This window comes from Lactuca sativa, chromosome 4, assembly GCF_002870075.4.
Source record: "Lactuca sativa cultivar Salinas chromosome 4, Lsat_Salinas_v11, whole genome shotgun sequence".
NCBI lineage: Eukaryota > Viridiplantae > Streptophyta > Magnoliopsida > Asterales > Asteraceae > Lactuca > Lactuca sativa.
The window spans coordinates 239,956,500-239,982,618 of NC_056626.2; the positions used below are offsets into that span (position 1 = coordinate 239,956,500).

The window sequence follows — 26,119 nt, forward strand, 5'->3', positions numbered from 1 at the left end:
AACCGAACAAACTGAATCCCAATCAGCAAGATAAGACCCACTAATAAATCTTGGCATGCAAAAATGGCATATAAAAATTCTTGATGATATAACCTAGGAAATAACAGAGAACTAAACCAAAGATAATGCTTACCTAAACCAATACAAGATTCCAAGGCAATAAAAATACTGATAATAAGCATGAAGAAAGCAAAAGATAACATACCCGTAATAGTATCTGATGAAACTCTAACCTCCCCCGACTGACACTGCAATGCTTGGCTCCTCACTATTGGGGCTCCTTCCCTACCCTCATGACCGTCAATGATCCTCAAAGTTACTGGAGCAGGTGCACTCACTGCTCCACCCTTGAACATCGGATAGTCGGCCTTCTTGTGTCTTACCTGGTAGTAGTGAAAACACATCGGAACAAACCCACGGGGGCAATCCTTGCTAAAATAACCCATATGACCACAACTGAAACATCCTCGGCCTATCTCCCGACATCCTCCCTCATGGGTCCTCCCACACTTGGCACAAAGGCTCCGACCCTGATGGCCTCCTAAATGTGAATCTTGAGTCCTTGGCCTTGTAGCATCCCAAAATTAAGACCCAAGAATTTCATTTTAATTTAATAAAATCAGTGTTCCAAAGAATCATCAATACAATCCATAGAAAATAAGTGTATCAAACATCATATCAAATCAGAGTGAATAACAAAAAGCAGAATGAGGTGGTGTGTCCCCTGCAATCATCCCGAGCCCTTCCCTTTGGAACTGGAAGTACCTAAAACATAAACTAAAACCCGTAAGCACAAATCTTAGTGAGTTCTCAAAAATACCACATACCATACAATATAAACACATAATGGGTCCCACCCGGCATCGAGCCCTGCTCGATATACAAATCGGGGCCCATCTAACATACATAGTACATATACTAAATAAACACATACACATGCAATCACAAACATACATAGCACACAATATGGTTATTAGGCCCCACCTGGTAAGCCTACAAGTACATAACACTTGCAAGATTCATGCAAACAACTAGCATACTAACATAACATAATCATGGGGCAACATTGATGCCATCGGCCTGCTAAACCCGGTGAGGAAACTCACCTTGCACTACTGAATCACACTAATAATCCCTGGCTGCCGATCCTACGACTCCCCAAGCTATCAATATCAAGTAACACCCAATTAACAACTAGAGTCAAAGATATATCCTTCCATCCATACTTAGGGTAAATAGACCATTTTACCTGTTACTTATTTTGGCCCAAGACTAAGGCCCAAACTTTCAATCTAAGAGGCCCAAAAACCAACTATCCATCCAAGGCCCACATATGGCCCAATTTTCCAAATTGGGCCTAAATACTTACATGGCCTGATATGTGCATAATTAGTTAGTTATATAGTATACACTTTTATTCATTTTTAACTAATTATGTGAATAATATGGACAAAAGGTACTTAATATTGTTTAAATTTTGTTTTCAGTCCAAAAGACATGCTTGGGAGTAAAGGGGAACAAGGGAAAGCAATTGAAGACCAAAGAATGAAGATTGAGGAACAAAAGTCCATCTACTCGGCGAGTACACGAGTATACTCGGCGAGTCCAACTGAATATTCCAGAAGATAGCCACGACTCCTGATTTAAGACGGATAAGAACGAGTCTACTCGGCGAGTTGGGTCTGCTACTCGCCGAGTACCCCCTGTTTTGAGATATCTATTAAAATTAAACCTTTATCCGATGGGACGACACTTCTGGCGATTTTTGAAGATCCTTCTGCGATTGAGAGCCCTGGAGGACGCGAATTCTAATCTCCAACCTTTTGAAGAATATAAGCAACTAGGTTAATCATTCCACTTAGCTTTAGGATTTGAGTATGTTTAATCTAGTTAAACTTGTTTTCGTGTGTGATTTTACTGCAACTATGAGCTAATTTCGTTTTTGTTTCTGTTTGGGGAATACCAAGGAACTCCTATGGTTTAATTCTTAGTTTTTGATTAATTGTTTATTGGTGATCTATTAAATTAAGTTTGTTAAAGACCCTTATGCATTAATCACGATTATTTTCTATTAATTGGAAGACAATTAAGCTGCATGAACATCTCTTAGTTGTTAACCTCATATGTCTATGTGAACACTAATTCATATGCTTAGGAATAATGATTATGAAACTAAGATTAATAAAACAATAATTAGATTAATGTGTGAGCTTGTTTGAGAAACCATCAAACAAGAGGTTAATTGAACCACTAAATTGATTAACCACTACAAATCTTATTTAATCCAAATCATTAATCTAGGGAATTAATTAGTTTAAACACTTGATCACCGCTTAAATTAGTTAATTGTCTAAGGGTTAGGAGTAATGAACATGAACCTAACCACTATAATTGGTAGCCAATAACAATTGATCTATCATAAATACAAATAACCATAGGAGTGAATTGGTTGAACCTAAATAGAAACATCTTTATCAAATTTGGTGAATTAGTTGTTTGCTTTAGTCATTTAGTTAATTAAGTGTTGCTTAAGTTTCTAGTCTTGTAAAACTAGAAGAAAAACCTTTTACTTTCATTAATTGTTTTAGTTAAAATTAGTTATTAGTTTAATTTTCCGTTCCCTGAGTTCGATACCTTACTTACTAAACTATACCACTAAAAGACAGGTTCACTGCCTTTGTGTGCTAAATTTATAAAAGTAGGGACAAAATAAGTGCACTTTATACACATCAAGTTTTTGGCGCCGTTGCCGGGGAACGGTTCTAAATAATTAATCTAATTCCTAATTTTTTCGATCCTTTGTGTAAGTTTACTTGCATAAAGTTACTACAGTTTAGTAGTCAGTAATTAGGTTTTAGCATCTGTTTTAGTTTTTAATATTAAGGTATATTTTTTTCAAAATCACACTGGTACTCGTCGAGTGCAGTCGCACCTACTCGACGAGTACAAGCGTATTCAGCAGTTAATTTTCAATTTTTTTTAGTACATTTTTTTGTTCTTTTTACGCTTTTATTCTGTTTATTTCAGGACTTTCATGACCAGAGGATCAAACACCCCACTGGTACCGCCGTTTGAAGATCCCGAAACCACATTGAAAAGAAACAAAGGAAACGACGTGGAGAGTTCGAGTACACCAAAGAAGTCACCCTTGTCCAATCTGAAGACTGTTTTTGGAAAAAAGAAGACTAGCAAATCAGGAGCATCCAGCGCTTCCTTAGTAATCGACGAACCGACGAAGGAAGATATCGAGTACAAGACCGAGGAAGAAGAGGACCCGACATACGAGCACAAAACCGAGTCCGAGGAAGAGTTAGCTATCACAATGGCTAACATTGATGAAATCCCCATGGGAGAATGGAAGAAGAGGATGCGAGACGACACTGGCCCGGGACTTGTGCAACCCGCAATTCCCGCGACTGCTACGTTCGAGCTAAAGGTTCATATCCTAGCTTTACTTAAAGAGATACCTTTCTATGGAAAAGACCATGAAGATGCCTACAAACATTTGGATGAAGTCAATGATGTAGCTGATTACTTCAATGTTCCAAATGTGCCCCGCGAGACTCAGCTACTTCGTATGCTTCCGGTGACATTCAAAGGTGCTGCAAAAGACTGCCTCAAGTCACTTCCTCCCAGATCAGTCACCACTTGGGCCAAGATGAAAGAAGAATTCATTGATCACCTTTTTCCCACCTTCCAAGATAGCCAAGTTGAAGAAGGCCATTGCTAACTTTGAACAACAAGCTGGAGAGTCGCTATATGAAGCATGGGAGAGGTACAAGAGCTTACTAAGAAACTGCCCACACCATGACCTAAACAGCCAGCAAGAAGTATCCATCTTCTATGATGGAGTCAATGTCACAACCAGGCAGTTACTAGACTCGCAAGGCCCGCTCACAAAGAAGCCACCCCTGGTGATAAAATAATTGATTGAAGAATTCTCTAAACACTCTAGAGAATACCACAACCCTAGGCATGATGTCACTAGGGGAGCCGCTTATGCAGCTACTGAAGACTTATCCGCGGTCATGGCTATGCTAAAAACCATGGATAGGAGGATGGACAAGATGGATCAAAAAATCCATGCTATTCGAGTGGGTTGTGAAAACTGCAATGGGCCTCACCTCCCTAGAGACTGTGATTTAGATGAGAATGGCAACAAGAAGGCGCAAGTGTGTTACTCAAGTGGAGACCGATATGATGAAGACCGGCGCAAACAAAAGAAAGATTGGCTCCCTTATGAAGAGTACAAGAAAGCCAAGGAGGAAAGGTTTAGGCAAAAAGGGAGAGGGTTCTACCAAAAGGAGGAGCCGGTGCAAGAAAGGAAGCCAAGCTTGGAAGAAATGCTCACCAAATTTGTAGCTGCTTCAGAAAAAAGACATAGTGACCATGATGCTGCAATTCAAGAAACAAGGACCATGCTTAGGAACCAGCAAGCATCTATCCACAATATAGAGACACAACTTGGGCAACTTGCTCAACAAATCAACCAAAGGTCACCGGGCGAACTTCCTAGCAAAACTGAAAATAACCCACGAGGCGCGCACATAAACATAGTCACAACAAGAAGTGGGAAGATAATCACTCCCCTGGTACCTATTCAGACTGAGTCATCCAAGAAATCACAGAAAGAGGAGGCAGAAAAGCAAGCAGAAAACCAAGAAATGCACTCTGAAAACCCTACTCGTCGAGTACCACGTATGGACTCGGCGAGTACATCACAAAATCCCACCTCACAGATTCCTAAAAAACTCTACCAGCCTCCCATGCCATATCCAGCCCGAGCTAAGAAGGAGAAGCAGGAAGAGGAGTATCAGAGGTTTCTAGATCATATCAAGACTCTTCAAATCAACATACCCTTCATAGAAGCTGTCATGAAAATGCCCAAGTATGCAAAGTTCCTTAAGGAACTTCTCACTGATAGAAGGAAGATGGAAGAAGTGAAGAAGGTAGTACTCAATGAAAACTGCTCAGCTGCTATGCTAAATAAGCTACCAAAGAAGAAAGGTGATCCGGGGAGTTTAACTTTACCTTGCCAATTTGGCAACTTGACCACCATTCGTGCCTTAGCCGATTCGGGAGCAAGTGTGAATCTAATGCCATATTCATTCTTTAAGAAGCTGGATCTCCCGGAACCAAGGCCAATTCGCATGGCAATACACTTGGCAAACAAGACAGTTACCTTCCCAAGAGGCATATGCGAAGACATACTAGTCAAGGTGGACAAGTTCGTCTTTCCCGCTGATTTTATCATTCTAGACATGGAGGCGGATCCACAAGTGCCAATCATCCTTGGAAGACCCTTCCTCAACACGGCAAGTGCTATAGTAGACATGAGGGACTCAAAGCTCACCTTGCGGGTAGGAGAAGATTCAGTCACATTTGGGGTGGACCAAGCCATGAAGTATTCAAGGAACAGTGACGACACGGCATTCTCAATCGATATGTTAGACGAATTATTGGAGGAATACATAACTGAAGATTCCATCAAGACCACAATTGAGGATGAAGAATTTGATCCAGAAAAAGACTTGATGGAAATTGAAAGACTGTTGGAAGAAGCCGACTATGAAGAATTGGTAAAACAAACTAACAGTTCTACTCACCGAGTAGGACTGAGCTACTCGCCGAGTTCCTCTGAAGAAAAAGCAGAAGTCGTGAATACAGCCACTAACTCGTCGAGTACCCTACCTGCACTCGGCGAGTCCAGCAGTCAGAACCAAAAATCGGAGCTTAAAACTTTACCAGATCATTTGGAGTATGCTTTTCTCGAAGAAGGCAACCAAAAGCCAGTAATTATAGCCTCTGACCTGACCAATTCTGAAAAAGAAGAGCTCGTGCAAGTGTTGAAGAAGCGGAAACGGGCCATAGCATGGAGCATCACCGACATAAAGGGAATAATCCCATCCTATTACTCCCACAAGATCAATCTGGAAGAAGGAGCAAAGCCGGTTTTACAGCATCACAGAAGACTAAACCTGAATACGCAAGAAGTAGTCAAGAAGGAAGTGGTCAAACTCTTAGATGCGGGAATTATATATTCCATTTCCGACAGTCCATGGGTGATTCCGGTCCAAGTGGTGCCCAAGAAAGGAGGGATGACGGTCATAACCAACGAAAAGAACGAGCTAATTCCGACACGAACGGTAACCGGTTGGAGAGTGTGCATCGATTATCGAAAGCTAAACGATGCCACTCGTAAAGACCATTTTCCCTTACCTTTTATTGATCAAATGTTAGAAAGATTATCGTGCCATAGCTACTATTGCTTTCTAGATGGATTTTCGGGTTATTTTCAAATACCCATCGACCCAATGGACCAAGAAAAGACCACATTCACTTGCCCAAGTGGGACTTTTGCTTATAGACGCATGGCTTTTGGGTTATGCAATGCACCCGCGACTTTTCAAAGGTGTATGACAGCTATATTCCACAATATGGTGGAAAAATTCATGGAAGTTTTTATGGACGATTTTTCCATTTTTGGATCATCTTTCCATGATTGTCTCACTAATCTTGATTTAATGCTTGCTAGGTGTGAAAAAACCGACTTGGTACTCAATTCGGAGAAATGTCATTTTATGGTCAAGGAGGGTATAGTGTTGGGCCACAAGATTTCCAAAATGGGAATTGAAGTGGGTAGGGCAAAGATAGACACTATTGCCAAATTACCCCCACCAACTAATGTAAAGGGCATTAGGAGTTTTCTAGGACATGCGGGTTTTTACCGGCGTTTCATAAAAGATTTTTCAAAAATAACTAGACCTCTAACACAATTACTACTAAAAGATGCACCATTTAAATTCACTAAAGAGTGTTTAGAGGCATTTGAATTTTTAAAGGAAAAACTAACTAATGCCCCGATCATTATTGCACCAAATTGGAACTTACCTTTTGAGATTATGTGTGATGCTAGTGACTATGCATTAGGAGCTGTCCTTGGTCAAAGGGTTGATAAGCACTTTCAACCCATATATTATGCTAGCAAGACTCTAAACCCAGCCCAAGAAAATTACACCACCACTGAAAAAGAATTATTAGCTGTGGTGTATGCATTTGACAAATTCCGCCCTTATTTAGTTTTATCTAAAACTACTATTTTTACTGACCACTCGGCTATCAAGTATTTGTTTTCCAAACAGGATGCCAAGCCAAGACTGAAACGATGGGTGCTACTTCTTCAAGAATTTGACATAGAGATACGAGACAAGAAGGGAATGTAGAATGTTGCAGCTGACCACTTGTCAAGGCTTGAGAACCTGCAATTGCAAGAAGATAAAGTTGAAGACGACTTCCCGGACGAGTACATTATGGTGACAGTGGGAGAAGAGCCATGGTTCGCAGACATAGCTAATTATTTAGCTACAAAATACATCCCGAAATACTTTAGCAGTCAACAAAAGAAGAAATTTTTTGCTGAATTAAAATATTACTTTTGGGATGAGCCATACCTCTTCTGAAGCTGTGCGGATGGGATCATACAAAGATGCGTATTCGGGAAGGAAAGTCGGAAAATACTAGAGCATTGTCATAGCGGGCCCACGGGTGGACATCATGGAGCACACTACACGGCGAAGAAGATCTTTGACATTGGGTTTTATTGGCCCACAATTTTTAAAGATGCAACCCAATTTGTCAAAGAATGTGATTCTTGTCAAAGGGTGGGAAACATTTCATCTCGAAATGAAATGCCACAACATAGTATCCAAGTATGCGAGGTGTTCGATGTGTGGGGAATTGACTTCATGGGACCATTTCCCATGTCCAAGGGAAACAAATACATACTAGTGGCGGTGGATTACGTATCCAAATGGGCGGAAGCACAAGCATTACCAACAAATGACGGACGGGTGGTAGTACGGTTTTTAAAGAAACTATTTTCACGATTTGGAGTCCCGAAAGCCCTTATAAGTGACCGAGGCACACATTTTGCCAATGATCAATTGGAAAAGGTGTTAAAGAAATATGGGGTCACCCATAAGTTTTCCACATCATACCATCCACAAACTAGTGGACAAACCGAAGTAACAAATCGAGCCTTAAAGCAAATTTTGGAGAAATCGGTGGGGAGCAATCGCAAGGAATGGTCGGATAGGCTAGATGATGCACTTTGGGCTTTTCGTACAGCTTTCAAAACACCTATTGGTACCACACTATATAGGTTGGTTTATGGAAAGCAATGTCATTTACCGGTGGAGCTAGAACAGAAGGCGTTTTGGGCTTTGAAGAGGTGTAATTTCAACATGGAGGAATTAAAGACCAACCGGTTAATGCAAATGAATGCTCTTGAAGAGCTAAGGAATGATGCATACTCTAGTTCATGGCTTTATAAAGAGAAGACCAAGATGTGGCATGACAAAAGGATTAAAGATAAACAAATTCATGAAGGCCAAAAAGTGTTGCTCTTTAACTCAAGACTAAAGCTTTTCTCGGGAAAACTCAAGTCAAGGTGGGATGGGCCTTTTATAGTGAAGACGGTGTTTCCACATGGTGCTATAAAGCTATTATCAAGAGATGGCATGCCTTTCAAGGTCAATGGTCATAGGGTTAAAAAGTATGAAGAAGGAGTCCGTCGGAATGAAGGAATGGAAGAGTTGCTGCTGCTGGAAAGGATTGCAACCACGTAGAAGGGGAGGAGTCCAGCTAATGACTCCCTAAAAAGAAGCGCTTCTCGGGAGGTAACCCGAGTTTCAAGTTTGCATTTTCTTTCCTTTTCTTTATTTTCATTTTTTTCTTTTCTTCATCTATTCTTGAGAACACAACTGCTTGAGGACAAGCAATGCCTAAAGTGTGGGGTGGATGGTTTAAAAAATGAGAAAATACATAAATTTTTCAAAATTGTCACAAATTTTTTCAATCTGCAAGGTTTACTCGCCGAGTAGGCACGTATACTCGGCGAGTACCTGCCCGAGTAACCCGAAAAAACACGTAACTGCATATGTACTCGGCGAGCAGGTCCTTTCTACTCGGCGAGTAGCCGATTTACACGGGTGAAATATAAGTCTGTAAAAAAGAGGGTTTTTCACCCATTTCATCTCATACTCGCCGTGCACAGCAAATCCTCGAGCAGCCTAGGCGATTTTCGCGATTTCGTCCAATCTCTCCGATTTTCTACTCGATTCTCGTCATTCAACCAAAATGGTAACATTTTTACACTATAAACTCGTTAAAGGTTCGATCTTTATCGTAGATTTGCCCCAATTTTGCTGGATTTCGGATTTGGGGGTTTCCTCAAATTCTAGGGTTTCGAATTAGCCATGAATTAGGTAATATTAGGATGAATTTCTTTATGATTTATGGTTAGATAGGTCATTACAACAAACCCCTGTGGAAAAATTGGATTATTAGACGCCATACACAGGTCCGAGACAATACAGTCCCGATGTTCATCCTACTCGCCGAGTAGGTCGTGTACCCGGCGAGTAGATGACTATTCATACCCAATTTCTTTATTTTTAATTACTGGGTATTGTTTGTGTGTGTGTTTTTTTTTATGTTTGTATGCAGGAACAATGTTCAGAAGGGGGGCAGTCTTCGCGTGGGGGGAGCCAAAGTGATCTCCCGTGGCTTTCTTTTCAACACATAACTTCTAAGTCATCCCAAAAAAGGGCTAGAAACATATTGGAGGCCCTCAAGCAAAAGGAAATTCATCTACCAAACGCGGTTGATTGGGGTTGGCTGGGCAATGTAGGGTTGGAGGAGGAGCTTACACCTTATTTGGTGAAAGAATGCAGTTTGGGGTACACCACCATCACGTGTGATGGGTGGTTACAATTGTTCAAAATTCAGGGGTCCGTGTATGTTGAGTTGTGCTGGGAATTTTTTGCTACCATCTCATTCCGAGGTGGTAGTGAGCACTACAATCCCAACATAATCTCTTTTTCTTTGGGTGGAGAGTTGCGACAATGCAGCCTTGCTAAGTTCTCTTGGAGGTTGGGACTCTATGATCAGAGCATGATGTTGACGGAAGATTTTGAAGCATTCTTGGAAAACTGCCACAAAGAACTCCACGAGGCAGTGGTGGCCTCAACATGGTGGAACACGATCGCCAACCGAGTTTATATCCCTTCCACCGCCCAAGAAGGCCACATACGCTCACCAATCCACCGCCTCATTCACCGATTTGTTGCCAGCACCATCAACCAGAGGAAGGATTGGGACAAGGTCCCAACCCTTGACATCTTCTATTTATGGAGTATCATTACTCCCGAAACCTTTTGCAACCTCCCCTACTCCATTGCTAAATTCCTTGCCAAAGGGGCGGTCAAGGAGAAAATCAATTCAAAAATCAATGGAGGCATGTTTATCACTCGACTGGCCAAGTCATTTGGGGCTCTAGATCTGCCGCAAGCTCGGGTACTCACGGTTATCCACCCTCCACCATTTAACACAGCATTATACCGGAGGGCGAGGATAGTCGAGAAGTTTGGCGATTCCTTCACTATTCCACATGAAGACGAGCCGGCGATTCCGGAGGAGCCGGGGAGGCGGGTCAGGCAGCGTAGTGAGCGGGTGCGAGAAGATCCACCGGTTATTTCGGTGGAGGAGGACAATGCCGGATGGAACCAATTAGAGTACCGCTGCTACTTAGATGACATTGGGCAAGAGGTGAACTATAATAACCAATCTTTTGAATATCTTTTTCAACAAATGATTATTGCCCCAAGACCTGGTCCCGGATATCCATATATTATGGATTGGGATGAGCGAATGAGGAGGAGAGCCGGAGAAGGTGGAAGTGGCACGGGAGGAGCCGATATGGAGGATGAATGATGAAGAATTGTTTTCTTTTATGTTTTTATGTTTATGATGTTTTGGTTATGTTTTGGACAAATGTTAAAACACTTGGATGATGTTTGTGGGTTGATTATTATTGTCACTTTTAGTTGTTTAATTTTTCAGGATAGAAGATTAGGAGGCATGCTAATTTGTGAGGGTCAAGAAGGGATTAGGAGATTTTCAAGGAAAAAAATATATGGAGTTTTGTCCTTAGGATTGAGTCCGTGAAAGTTGAGAGAAATGGAGTGTGCTATTACTGAAGTAATTAGAAGAGAGGGTCAGTTTGCATTTCCAAGTTCAGAACCAGAGTCGAATGGATCATCAGTTATATTAATTTTGAAACTGACAGTTCTACTCGCCGAGTGCACAAACTCTACTCGGCGAGTACATGAGCTATTTCACGATATCGTTCTAAGACAAGAGCTACTAGCCGAGTCCACGCTACTACTCGCCGAGTAGACTGCCAATTTTCGAATTCCAGGACTGCTTTGGGCACTTTCACTGCAACATTTACCCACTTTTTGGGAGGAATTACCACTGGAAGATTTTCTTAAGGAGCTTGTTCCGTGAAATTTTTCTAAGCTATCAACCACACGAGACGCATGACACCCGAGCCATGGATAAGCTGTTCCCATGGCTAAAGTCAAGAGAAGAAGGAGCTAAAGAAGAGAGTATCAGCCTATCGACTGCTACCCCGGGGGAGTTTGTTCCAATTCCCTCTATATATTTGCATTTTTATTTTTGCATAGTATGCAATTAGGGCATTGCATAAAATAAGTGTGGGGTAGGGGGTTGGTCACATATTAGAAAACTTAGAATCTTAATTTAGGCTAATTTAAAAAAAAAATTATTGCATACCAAAAATATTACTTAGGATTTAATTTAGAAAATTTTGGTAAAAGTAAAATTAGAATTCCATGTTAGAATTGTGTTGATAATTGCATGAAAACCCAAATGTTTAGTTGAGCCTATACACGTTCTAGTGCATTTGTGGCTTCCTTATTCCAGTGAAATCACGGGACAAAAACACGACCCCGCTCAGCCCAAGGGACGCAATATGTTTAGCAGCCTAAACCTGAAATGTATCCAGGAAAATTGTTATCGTTAGCCAATAAAGGTTGAGATTGAGCGCCCCTGCTTAAGCATGTAGGGATTTGAGTGAAAAAAGTGAGGTACATGTTTAAATAATAATAATAAAAAAGAGAGAGAGAGAGAGAGAGAGAGAGAGAGAGAGAGAGAGAGAATTACAAGAAAAGTTGAAGAATTTTTGGAGCATCAAAAATAAAGTGAAGATCAAAAGATCAAAATTCCAAGAAATTCAAAAAGTTGAAGATACCGAAAATCAAACAATAAAGGTGGTAAATTCAAAGAGATCAAAGATCAAATTACCAAAGGAAGTGAAGAATTCCAAAAGAGCTCCATAGTGGTATCGAAAAGTTGTAATTCTAGATTATGTATGCTTGGGTTGCTCAATTAAAAATACCTTGAGGGTAAGAGGTTTTCTGCGGATGGATTCGGATGGTTGCATAAAATGAGCATAGTTCGGGGTGAGTGGGTGAATGTTTATGAGGATTGTGAGTATTTGGAGTATGGGGGTCCTTAGGAAAAATTTTAGACACAAATGCATGCGTTGTGGTCTTGGCATAATGGCTGGGTTAGATTTGAGTTGTCACATGTGATTTTAATATGTTTAAAATTTAGTTTTGCTTGGGGGCAGGCAAAAGTCAAGTGTGGGGTAATTTGATATGTGCATAATTAGTTAGTGATTTAGTATACATTTTTATTCATTTTTAACTAATTATGTGAATAATATGGACAAAAGGTACTTAATATTGTTTAAATTTTGTTTTCAGTCCAAAAGACATGCTTGGGAGTAAAGGAGAACAAGGGAAAGCAATTGAAGACCAAAGAATGAAGATTGAGGAACAAAAGTCCATCCACTCGGCGAGTACACGAGTATACTCGGCGACTCCAGCTAAATATTCCAGAAGATAGCCACGACTCCTGATTTAAGACGGATAACAACGAATCTACCCGGCGAGTTGGGTCTGCTACTCGCCGAGAACCCCCTGTTTTGAGATATCTATAAAAATCAAACCTTTATCCGATGGGACGACACTTCTGGCGATTTTTGAAGATCCTTCTGCGATTGAGAGCCCTAGAGGACGCTGCAGAATTCTAATCTCCAACCTTTTGAAGAATATAAGCAACTAGGTTAATCATTCCACTTAGCTTTAGGATTTGAGTATGTTTAATCTAGTTAAACTTGTTTTCGTGTGTGATTTTACTGCAACTATGAGCTAATTTCGTTTTTGTTTCTGTTTGGGGAATACCAAGGTACTCCTATGGTTTAATTCTTAGTTTTTGATTAATTGTTTATTGGTGATCTATTAAATTAAGTTTGTTAAAGACCCTTATGCATTAATCACGATTATTTTCTGTTAATTGGAAGACAATTAAGCTGCATGAACATCTTTTAGTTGTTAACCTCATATGTCTATGTGAACGCTAATTCATATGCGTAGGAATAATGATTATGAAACTAAGATTAATAAGACAATAATTAGATTAATGTGTGAGCTTGTTTAAGAAACCATCAAACAAGAGGTTAATTGAACCACTAAATTGATTAACCACTACAAATCTTATTTAATCCAAATCATTAATCTAGGGAATTAATTAGTTTAAACACTTGATCTCCGCTTAAATTAGTTAATTGTCTAAGGGTTAGGAGTAATGAACATGAACCTAACCACTATAATTGGTAGCCAATAACAATTGATATATCATAAATACAAATAACCATAGGAGTGAATTGGTTGAACCTAAATAGAAACATCTTTATCAAATTTGGTGAATTAGTTGTTTGCTTTAGTCATTTAGTTAATTAAGTGTTGCTTAAGTTTCTAGTCTTGTAAAACTAGAAGAAAAACCTTTTACTTTCATTAATTGTTTTAGTTAAAATTAGTTATTAGTTTAATTTTCCGTTCCCTTAGTTCGATACCTTACTTAATAAACTATACCACTAAAAGACAGGTTCACTGCCTTTGTGTGCTAAATTTATAAAAGTAGGGATAAAACAAGTGCATTTTACACACATCATGGCCCTTACCCTAAGTCTCATTATTCTTTCACACTCCAAACTCTTATATTTAGGTGGCTCAACAAGGCCCCAAGCCACTAAGCCCAAACAATAGCCCAAAACCGAAGCCCAAACATGCAAAGTCCACGAGATTGAGTACACGAGGCGTACCCACCACGTACGCACAACATACTCGCTTGAAGGCTTGTACGCTAAGCATACCCGCATGTGCACCCAGTGTACTCACCCATTCAACCAAAACTTGATTTCAACCCATAATCCCCTAAGACATAGCTCCAAAACATTGGTATAACTTCCTTGAGCTGGATTATCATGTAAAGTTGCTAACTGTACGTTCATCCATGGCTAAATGAAGCTCTTAAGCTTAAAAAGGGGCTTAATTCATGCATGTGACCAAAAATCCCATAAAGCTTGTACATTTATGCTTAAGGGGACCATAAGAATTCAGATCTAAAATAACAAACCCTTAAAATGTCTAAACTCTTCTATCAACCAAAAAGGGACCAAAAGCATAACAAAACAAACCATAAATAGATCTAAACATTTCCAACACAAGATTTAAACTTGATACCTCAAAAAGCTTGTACAAAAGATGATGATTCTGGATCCAAAACCTTCTCACAAAGCAAGGCAACTTCAAACTTCTCTACTTCCTTCACAAAGGAAAAAATAGGCACCAAAGTCTTCTTAATAGCTCAAGAACACCACAAAGAGGCTTAAGGGTCGATTTAGGGTTTTTTGGCAATGGAGGCTGGTAAAGAGGCCAACCATGAGGATTTAAGGCCTTTATATAGGGCACAACACCCTAAATTAGGGTTTCAACATATCTCACGTACGCCCCGTGTACATACATTTACGCCCAGCATACGTGTCCGGAGTGCCATCCCAACCTCGCATGAGTACTCTAAGCTTACCAAGTGGTATGCCCCATATACTCTCTTTATAGCTTGTATGCTAAGCGTACTATATGATACGACCCACGTATTGCCCAAGGACCAAAATGAAACTTTTAATAATACAAGGACAAAAAAGAAACATACGATGATTTAAGTGTTACAATTCTCCCCCGCTTGAATCAGACTTCATCTTCGAAGTCCGCTGCTCTGAATAACTCCGGATAGTGCACCCTCATCTCATCCTCGGGCTCCCAAGTCTACTCTGAACCCTTACAGTATTGCCATTTCACCTTCACCAACTCGACAACCTTGTTCCTCAAGGTTTTCATCTTCCAATCCAGAATCGCCTCCGGTATCTCAATATAATTCACGTGGTCATCCACCTGAATATCCTCCAAATGTACCACTACAGAATCATCCACTAGGCATTTCTACAACTGAAAGATGTGCAACGTGCTATGAATCTGACTGAGCTCGGCTGGAAGATCTAAATGATACGTGACCCGGCCCACCCGAGCCAAAACCCAGAAACTACCAATATACATGGGACCCAGCTTGCCCCGCTTCCTGAATCGGATAACACGCTTCCATGGTGACACATTCAGGAGAACCATATCTCCCACTTGAAACTCCAAGTCTGACCGATGTCTGTCAGCATAATTCTTCTACCGACTCTGAGTTGTGTGGAGCTGCTCCAAACCTGTTGAATCAACTTAGTAGTCTTGAGTACCACCACGGTACTCCCCATAACCCGCTGCCCGACCTCTCCCCAACAAATTGAGGCCTACACTTCCTCCCATAGAGCATCTCAAAAGGAGGTCGATCGATACTCCCGTGATAACTATTGTTATATGAAAATTTCTCTAACGGAAGATATGTATCATAACTCCCACCGAAATTCAGAACACACGCCTGCAACATATCCTCGAGGGTCTAAATAGCCCGCTCACTCTAACCATTGGTCTAAAGATGAAAACTTGTGCTGAAATGGAGACGAGTACCCAACTCGTCATAGAACGTCTTCCAAAACCTGGAAGTGAACTAGACATCTATGTCAAAAACAACTGAAACTGGGACCCCATGACGTGCCACAACCTCCCGGATATAAATCGCAGCCAACTTCTCTTTGGAAATACTCTCCTGAATCAAAACGAAATGTGTGCTCTTAGTCAAACGATCCATAATGACCCAAATCGAATCCAATCCACACGCAATCCTGGGAAGCTTCGTGATAAAATCCATAGTGACATCCTCCCAATTCGACATGGGAATCTTCAACAGGTAAATCTTGCCATAGGGACGCTGATGCTCGGCCTTGACTTTCCTACAAGTCAAGCACCACTCCATGTACCAAGCTACATCTCGTTTAATGCAGGGCCACTAATAACCAGGACGAAGATCCCTATACAGCTTCGTTGCCCTGGGATGAATGGAGAACCTAGACTTATGGGCCTCCTCCATCAGAATTTGGCAAGCACCACCCTAATACGGAACCCAAACTCGCTGATGCAGAGTCAACAATCCACAACTATCATAATCGAAGGAAGCCACCTGACCCATAATACGCTCATTCTTTTGGTGCTTTTCCTTTATAGCCTCAACCTATGCCTCACGAATTCACTCCAACAACGGAGTAATCACGATCATCCTAAAACATATGTCTCTAATCGGAGCCACGACCGCCTTGCGGCTAAGAGCATCAACCATCACATTGGCCTTCCCCGGGTGATAAAGGATTTCACAATCATAATTCTTCACCGCATCTAACCACCGGCGTTGTCGTATATTCAGATTTGACTGATCCATCAAATACCTCAGGCTCTTGTGGTCCGCGTAAATAGTACAACGAACTTCATAGAGGTAATGCTGCCATATCTTGAGGGCGAAAACCATGACCCCTAACTTCAAATCATGCATCAGATAGTTCACCTCATGAGGCTTCAACTGCCTCAAAGCATAAGCGATCATGTGACCCTATATATCAGCACTACCCCAATCCTGTGATCAAAGCATCATAATAAACTATGAAGTCATCAAAACCCTCTGACAAGGTCAAAATCAGCGCCTCACATAACCGCTGTCTAAGAGTCTCAAAAGTTGCCTGCTGCTCAGGCCCCTAATGAAATGTAACCGTCTTGTTGGTCAATTAGGTCAAAGGAACAACTATCTTAGATAAATCATGTATGAATCTCCCATAATAACCCGCTAAAACAAGAAAACTCTGAATCTCAGATGGAAACCTCGGAACCTCCCACTGCATCACGACCTCAACCTTGCTCGGATCGACCAGGATACCATTCTGGTTGACAAGATTCCCCAGAAACTACACCGTGCAACCAGAACTCACACTTGGAGAACTTTACGAAAAGTCTCTCCCTCCTCAATGTCTCTAGCACTTCCCTCAAGTGCTCCTCGTGTTGGTCCTAAGTCTTGGAATAAATCAAGATATCATCAATGGATACTATCACAACATCGGTCTGCACACGCGGTTCATGAGGTCCATGAACGCGGCTGGAGCACTGGTGAGCCCAAAAGGCATCACCACGAACACATAATGACCATAACGAGTCCAAAAAGTGGTCTTCTACACATGCTCATCCATGACCAGCATTTGATGATAACCCGATCGCTAATATATCTTGGAGAACCAAGATGTACCCTGAAGCTGGTAAAAAAGATCATCAATCCTCGGGTGTGGATAACGGTTCTTCACCGTTACCTTATTCAGCTCCCGATAGTTGATACACATACGATGAGACCTACCATTCTTCTTCACAAACAGAATCGGAGCTCCTTGAGGCGAACTGCTCAGTCGAATAAATCCCACAGCTCCTGTAGTTGTGTAGACAACTCTTGCATCTCGGGAGGAGACAACCGATTTGGTGCTTTGGCTATCAGAGCCACACCTGGAACCAAATCAATCGTGAACTCAACCTAACTCTCCGGAGGCACCCCAGGAAAATCCTTTGAGGAATACATCCGGTTAATCCCGCACAATCGGCACATCATCCACATGGTCGCATTACCCTTATCCCGGGTATCCATAACATAGGGGACATAACCGGAACAACCTTACCGGAACTACTATCTGTCCGCCACTAGGAGTCTAAACTCGAACCAATTACTACTCACAGTCGATCACTGCCCCCAATAGCGATCAACCAATCAATGCCCACAATAACCTTATTACCACGCAGAGGAATGGGAACCAAATCAACCGAATACTGCTCACTGAATAACTGGAGAGTACAACCCGGACAGACCTATCATCTTCAATCTCGACATCTAGAGGACAATCCAGTACCCCCGGAGCTCCAGCAAATCTCTTGCTCAACTCAAGTGATACGAACGATCGGGTAGCCCCCGAATCAAACAATACCAATGCAGAAATATCGTTCACAAGGAATGATCCTAAAATAAAACACATAAACATAAGCAATCAATTCAATATAAATAAAGAGATAAAGAGAAGATACATACCCGTCACCAAGTCGAGAGTTTCACACGCCTCCTCGGCCATCAACTGGAAAGCCATGCTCTTTACCACTGGCACGTCTAGCCCTGATGGCTGCCAGTAATCCAAAGAGTTGCAGGAGCAGGCGCTAACACCAGTCCTGCTGCAGCCAAACTCGGACAATGGGCCTTCTTCATCTCCTCGTCTGCCACATACTGTGGAACGAGAAGTACCCTCTTCCAGAACATCGCTGTGATCACAGACACTGTCTCCGTAGTCTGGCGGAGATCCTAAAACTCTCGCGCCAACTGTTGCACCTCAATCACCGGAGCGAACTCAACCCTAAACCTGGGCAGAAAATCATCTCAGGTAATCGCATCAACCGCAGCATCACCAACGGAGCGCCCTACTTCTTGTTACCAATCCCATTCCATGTCCTTCAAAAGACATGAGCCAAGTCTGGCCTCTTCCCTCTCAGGGAAACTGCAAGTGTGGATGGTTTTAGCAACATCCGCTAACCACTTCTTGCTCGCTATCAGGTCCTTTGCCCTGTGGTAATCCGGAGCTCCACATGCCTGGAACTCTCTGAAGGTCAAAGAATGCGCCCCAACCAAGGCCATCATCTCTGCTCGAAAGGCGCTCAACTGCTCATCCATAATCTCCATAATACCCTCCTTGGTCGTGCCAAAGATCATAGGAATCTGCTCAAGGATATTGCGCATAATCTTAGATGAGATGAACTCCCTAGTCTGCTCATCTAGCTGCCCGACTTTGAAACCTAAGCCTAAACCCTCACCAGCACCAAAACTACCAACAAGTCTGCCTCGCAATGTCACCATACTAAAAATAGACCATATAAACCATCAGAATACGCATATATATATATATATATATATATATATATATATATATATATATATACACACACACACACACATACATATATCAAGGAATCACAAACTCCACAAGCTCCCTAGTTTCATCGCAGCCCTCCTTGAATCGAGCATGGATCCTATGCTTCCAGTAGTACGGGCCCATACTACCTTCCACATTTATTCGTACTTTCCTCAAAGATTTCCTTGACTCCACCAAGTCACTCTATATCCATACAATTAACCCTCTTAGATAAGGCTCCCAACACTATATCTCATCCTAGGTTTTCCTAGGGCAAACCCCACACCACTCTCTGCCATCATTTGCAGAAGGAACTCCCGCTAACTTCTTTTAACTAGATACGGATACAATTACATATTACTAAAACCAAATAATTCTTCGAATGAGAGGTCTCACACTACAATGGTTGGAGTCAGACAAGAGCTGGACAATAGAGTTAAAACCTAACCTTCTAAAATTATTTAGTTCTCATAGTATGTAACATATCACATTCACTTACTAGTTAGCTAAAGCTAGTTAGAACTCCTATGAAGCACAAAGCAAGCAGGATTTGGTCATCAAGTAACCAGAATCAAGTATCACCTAATCAGGCAACCCTATCACTGACTGAACAGTACTAGCATGCAAGTCTACAAGATCATACAATAGGCATACAAAGGCATCTCTCCTAGCATTTTATAGGGAAAAAACTAAGCAGAACCTGAGCCCTAACTAGCATGTGATTCACAGATCAAATCACATCAGATAACATATATGGGTATTTTGGGAAAACTTACTTGAGCTCGGCTGATTGTATGCACCACACCCTTTCTTATCTTAGAAAAACTTTTTTCTTAAAACTATAATTTCTTTTAGAAAAACTTTACCAAATCCTCAGTTTGAGTTCAGACACACTCGAGAGTATATCCGAATCCCCCAAACTAAGGCTTTGATACCAACTTGTAACATCCCAAAATTAAGACCCAAAATTTTCATTTTAATTTAATAAAATCAGTGTTCCAAAACATCATCAATACAATCCATATAAAATAAGTGTATCAAACATCATATCAGATCAGAATGAATAAAAAAAGCGGAACGAGGTGGTGTGTGCCCTGCAATCATCCCGAAACCCTTCCCCTTGGAACTAGAAGTACCTGAAACATAAACTGAAATCGTAAGCACAAAGCTTAGTGAGTTCCCCAAAATACCACATACCATACATAATAAACACATAGTGGGTCCCGCCCTGCATCGAGCCCCACTTGGTATACAGATCGAGCCCCGCCCAACATATATAATAAATATAACAAATAAACACATACATATGAAATAATCACAAAGATACAAAGCATACAATATAGTCATTGGGCCCAGCCCGGTAAGCATACAAGTACATAACACTTGCAAAAGTCATGCAGACAACTAGCACACTAACATAGCATAATCATGGGCCGGCATTGGTGCCTTCGACTTGCTAAACCCAGTGAGGAAACTCACCTCGCACTGCTGAATCACACTGATAATCCCTGGATGTTGGTCCGACAACTCCCCGAGTTATCAATATCAAATAACACCCAATTAAAAATTAAAGTCAAATTTATATCCTTCAATCTATAATTAGGGTAAAAAAGACGATTTTACCCCTTACCTAGTTTGGTCCAAGACTAAGGCCCAAAATTTCAATCTAAGAGGCCCAAAAACCAATTATCCATCCAAGGCCCACATATGACCCAATTTTTGAAATTGGGCCCAAATCTCTACATGGGCTTTACCCTAAAGCCCACTAATTTCTCCTACTCCAAACTCTTACATTCAGGTGGCCCAACAAGGCCCAAAGAATAGCCCAAACATGCGTAGTCCACTAGACTCAGTATGCGTGGCGTACTCAGCACATACGCACATCGTACTGGATTGAAGGCTTGTACGCTAAGCGTACCTGCTTTTACGCCCAACTTACTCACCCATCCAGCCAAAAACATTATTTCAACCCTTAATCCCTTAATACATAGCTCCAAAATATAGATCTGACTTCCTTGAGCTAGGTTATCACGTAAAGTTGCTAACTTTACGTTAATGCATGGCTAAATGAAGCACTCAAGCTTAAAAAGGACTTAATAAGGGGCTTAATGAGTGCACGTGACCAAAAATCCCATAAAGCTTGCACCTTTATGCTTAAAGGGATCATAACAAGCTCGGGTCTAAAAGAAAAAACCCATAAAATGTATAAACTCTTCTATCTACCCAAAAAGGTACCAAAAGCATAACAAAACAAACCATAAAGAGATCTAAACATTTACAAGCGAAGATTTAAACTTGAACCTTAGAAAGCTTGCGCAAAAGATGATCATTCTGGATCCAAAACCTTATCACCAAGCAACGCAACTTCAAGCTTCTCTACTTCCTTCACAAAGGCAAAAATGGGCACCAAAGTCTTCTTAATAACTCAAGAACACCACAAAGACGCTTAAGGGTCGATTTAGGTTTTTAATGGCAATTAAGGCTAGTAAAGAGGACAACCATGAGGACTTAAGGCCTTTATATAGGGCACAACACCCTAAATTAGGGTTTCAACATATCTGACGTACGCCTCGCGTACATACACGTACGCCCAGCGTACATGTCCGGAGTGCCATCCCAACCTCGCATGAGTACGCTAAGTTTACCAAGTGGTACGCCCCATGTACTCTCTTTACAACTTGTACGCTAAGCGTACTATATGATACGACCCGCGTATTTCCCAAGGACCAAAATGCAACTATTAATAATACAAGGGAAATAAAGTAACATACCATTATTTAAGTGGTACATGCCTCTTCTCTTGGATCATTGTGAACTGATTCTGTTCTAACTTCCTCTTCCCGAGGTGCTCCAAATAATTCTCACGCTCCTGGGCTCTAGCAATCATATCATTTAGGGTATCACACCCTAAAAAACTCACAAAATCCCTCGTGTTATCCCTTCCTATGTCATGATACCTTAACTTCTTCATCTCCTCATCCTCTTCATACTACGAAACCAACATAGCTCGCTCCTGGAAATTGGCAATGATCTCTACCACGGTCCCAGTTGTCTGGCGAAGACCCTAAAACTCCCTCGCCAACTGCTGCACCTTAATAGCTGGTGAAAACTCAGCCCTAAACCGGGTCACAAACTTATCCCAAGTTATCATCTCCAGGGCTTCGCCTCCTAAAGTGAAGTCTACCTCCTCCTACCAATCTCAAGCTCTGTCTCTCAGAAGACAGGAGGAAAATCTGAACTTCGACCCTTTGGGGCAAAAAATCATCCAAAATCATTATCCATATCCGCTAACCATCTTCAACTGGCATTGGGGTCCTTTTCCCCAAAGAACTTAGGAGCTCCACAAGCACGAAATCATGGAAGGAAAGAGTGCGAGCTCCAACAATAGCCATAATATTAGTATGAAATACACCCAGGCATTCGTCCAAAATCTCTCTAATCCCCTCCTGGACTATATCAAAGATCACTGGAGTTTGCTACAAAATACAGCGGGTAATCTCCGACGAGATGAACTCCTGCATCCGCTCATCGATCTGCTCAATACCTGCACCTGAGTCGGAACCAGAACCTAAACCCCCTTCCTGAGTGCTCATCACCATTCTAAAAAAAACCATGCATATGATCAGAACATGACCATGAATCCTCATTCCACATGCTTCCTAGATTCTCTAAGACTCTCCTCAATTCGAGTATGGATCATGTGCTTTCAGTAGTATAGGCCCAATAATATCTTCCACACTTATCCCTAATTTCCTCAAGAATCATCATGAATCCTCCCTCACCTTCACAAACTAGCACTCTATGTACTCGCTAAACAACACAACTAGACCCACTGAAGCACTTCCTAGGCTTTCCTAGGTTCCGACCTCACCCTGCCATCAGCTGGTGAAGAACTCTCCATAATGTCAGCTAACCACCTCATGAATACCATCACATACAACAAATATTGGATAATCCTTCGGGTAAAAGACTCATCCCTACAACGATTGGACTCAGACAAGAGCTGCACAATAATGTCAAATCCATCACTCTTAGATTATTCAACCTTTGCCACATGTGACTTAACATGTTCAATTAATAGTTAACTCACATCACTTAAGAGTTCCACAAAGCACAAAGCAAGCAACATTTATGCAGTAACACTCCAAGCCATTGATAAAACATGGGACATTCACTGCTCACTTACTACACTCATGCTAGGAACTTCCATTCTCACTGTCGTTTACCTCATGCATGCAAATTATACACAATATAAGATCAAATAGACTTTCGAATAAAAGACTCTACCCTTTGACCACAACCAGACAAGGAACAGGAAATAAGGCCAAATCATTCTATCTAGGACTGTATGATCCTAATCGTATATAATTTTTTTAAAGCATACACTTAGTAATTACTAATACAATTACATATTCCCAATCTAGCATCCAATGCTTCCTAGGCTACAAGGCATCACATAGAAGGCTAATCTATCATGTAATTCCTAAAAGTATCCCTAGCCTTATCCTAGCATGCAGACATTCATATCATATAACATATCAACATGTATGGGTACTCTGGGAATCACTTACTTGAGCTTGGCCGATTGCACGCATCACATCCATTTTGTCTTTATAAAATCCTTTTAGAAAATTATTCCCTTTACAAAATCTTTTTAGAAACTCATTTTCTTTCAAAAGATTATCAATTCCTCAGTTTGAGTTTAGACATACTCGAGAGTGTGCCTGAATCCCTCAAACCAAGGCTTTGATACCAACTTGTAACGTCCCAAAAATTATGAGGTAAAAAATTCATTTTCAATTCAATCAAAAACACTAATTATCTTTTATTCAAACATCCAAAACTATTTCATAATAAAACAGTCATCATAGTAAATCACAATATCATCACAATGTGGAAATATGGGTGGATGGGTTGCGATCATATTGGGCCCTTTCCTTTCGAAATGGAAGTTCCTAAAACCATAACTATAAAAATCGTAAGCACAAAGCTTAGCGAGTTCCACAAAATACCACATACCATTAGGCCTAGTCCTCACATTGGGCCAGACCTACCATAATAAGCCTAGCCCTGCCAAATCAATGGGCCTAGCCCAATCATAAAAATGCAAAATTCATAAACACGGTTAGCAGTCTACATAACATACAATAAGCCTAGCCCTTTTGATCCATGGGCCTAGCCCTACATACAAATAGGCCTAGCCCGATCATGCAATGGGCCTATCCCAACATACAAATTGGCCTAAAGGCAACATACCATGCTATAGTCATAAAGACATCTAACATAACAGAACCAATCGGGCCGAAATTAGTGCTTTTGACCCATGAGTATAGTGAGGAGACTCACTTCAATCTGCTGATAATCAAATAACTACTCGGTTCGGTGAACCGGATAACCTCGCACCAACTATAAATAAAGATAATCTCAATAAATATTTAACCCAATAACCCAAAATCCAAGGCCCGCTCCATAATCCAACTTCTTAAAGGCTAAAAGACCATTTTACCTTTTTTCTTACTTGGCCCAAAACCAAGGCCCAACCCATTTACTCAAAAAGTTGATATCCCTAAATGGCATCCCAAGGCCCAATATGGCCCATGTTACTAATTGAGCCTAAAAACCATCATGTACCTAATTCCAAGAAATCCCTCAGTCTATCCATGGCCTAAAGTTATAAGTCCAATGGCCCAACAAGGCCCAAACCTTAAAAGGCCCAAAATGGCATACTGAGGAGTACGCCCTGTGTACCAGAAGGGTACACCGCACGTACACACCCCAGAAGCACTACATACAAGACATTGATGCACAAACCACAAATTACGTTGAGCATACTCCTATGTGTGCCCAACCTACTTAGAAGAAAGCCAAAAGTCCCACAAAAGCTCTTAATGGTTAAGACAAGGACCTCCAAACTCAGATATGACCCTAAGGAGATGTCTTAACACATAAAGTTGGCAACTTTACTCCTTTTCAGATCTTAATGGGACCAAATCCTCACTAAAATCCATAATAATCACCCAAACTCATACATGGTCTAAAATAACTCATCAAGATGACATTTTTAGGAACAAGAGACCTCCCAAATGACATGATCCGGTTCAGGTTGTGGCTGACTCTACACACCATATCCTCCTAAAATTCAAAGTGAAGTCAAGACCTGCGTTCCTGATTCCAAGCCAAAAATCAAACAAGAACATGACAAGAGGCCGAGCCCATCTCCTTAGCCCAACCCTTTTATTATAAATTATTTCTTTCAAAAACATTTTACAAAAATTCTTGGAACCTAGTTTGAGACTACATTCACAAAAGTGGTCCTCCAATTCACTCAAACCAGAGCTCTAATACCAACTTGTAACGTCCCATTTTTCACACCAAAATTTTTCATTTTTATTAAGGTAAAACTTCCCAATTAATAAATCCATTATTAAGAAAATTATTTATTCCAAATTACATTTATTAAAAATCTAAATATCATAGAAAAAACATAGTCCTCAATAATGATGATGAGTGTGTACAGTCCCGACTTCCCCTTCTCAAGGCCACCGATGATACCTGAAACAATAAACAACTAGGTAAGCATAAAGATTAGAGAGTTTTCCCTAAAATACCACCATACAAATGGATAACATATATAAACAAACATGTCGGGTCCAATAAACCATCATGTTGGAATACCCCATGACTAGTCAACCTTTGGGTCCAGTAATCCTCAGGATGGAATACCCTAGGTTGGAATGCCAATATACAACGGGTCCAACCAGCCATTGGGCTATGATACCCAGGGTTTGTTGGCCTATCACCTCAACCCTACCGCTCTTCCTGAGCCTCCGTGCCTATGGCTTACAAACGGCCCGCATCGGGTATCTTGGCCTACAACACAAAGCAGGTCCGCCTCAACCCAAACCAAATACAACATGTCGACATATAAACAATCAGGATCAAGTATGCACATAATACAGGGAAACAACAATCATACAACTCACTATTTCCTAC

General features: G+C 41.1%; 1 non-coding gene across 1 annotated transcript; it reads right to left on the minus strand.

Moving 5' to 3' along the window:
• Window positions 1-3,707: 3,707 nt before the first annotated feature.
• Window positions 3,708-3,814, minus strand: LOC128133999 (small nucleolar RNA R71). Its single transcript, XR_008232324.1, has one exon. It is a non-coding gene; the product is annotated as a small nucleolar RNA R71 (small nucleolar RNA).
• Window positions 3,815-26,119: the final 22,305 nt, after the last annotated feature.